Here is a 537-nt window from a genome sequence, read left to right on the forward strand (position 1 = left end):
TTAAATTTGAAGTATTCCAAAAAAATTTTGGGGGTTTTAAACGGGGGGGAAAAAATTTCCCCTTTTTCTCTCATTTATGGAATAACTATACACAAAGTCAAAAAAATTTAAAAAAATGTAAAAGGCAAGAAAGGATTTTTTGGAAAAACCCCTATTCAAATGTGGTCAAGCCTAGGGAAGGGTTTTTCACAAGTAAGTTTAAAATTTGGGAAAGGCCCCACCCTTTTGGGTAAATTTTTAATCCAGAAACGTTAAAGCAAATTTGAGAGCCATTTTGTTTTGAATATAATCGAAAGAGATCCCTTTTTCAAATCTGAAAAAAAATTAAAAAGTTTTATTTACTTTGGGGAAAAACCCTTATTGCATAATAAAAAGAAAAAAACATTTTGGGATATAAAAACCGTTTTTGGGAAATATTAAAATTTGTAAGTAAAATATTTGTATTTTTAATTTTTATCCCCGGGTTTTTGGGTTTTCTGAAATGAAATTTTTGATTTGGGGTCGAATGTAACTTTATTTCTTTTTCGTTTGAACAAA

Source organism: Nylanderia fulva, unplaced genomic scaffold (assembly GCF_048542155.1).
Source record: "Nylanderia fulva isolate GAGA-0341 unplaced genomic scaffold, ASM4854215v1 Scaffold102, whole genome shotgun sequence".
Classification (NCBI taxonomy): Eukaryota; Metazoa; Arthropoda; class Insecta; order Hymenoptera; family Formicidae; genus Nylanderia; species Nylanderia fulva.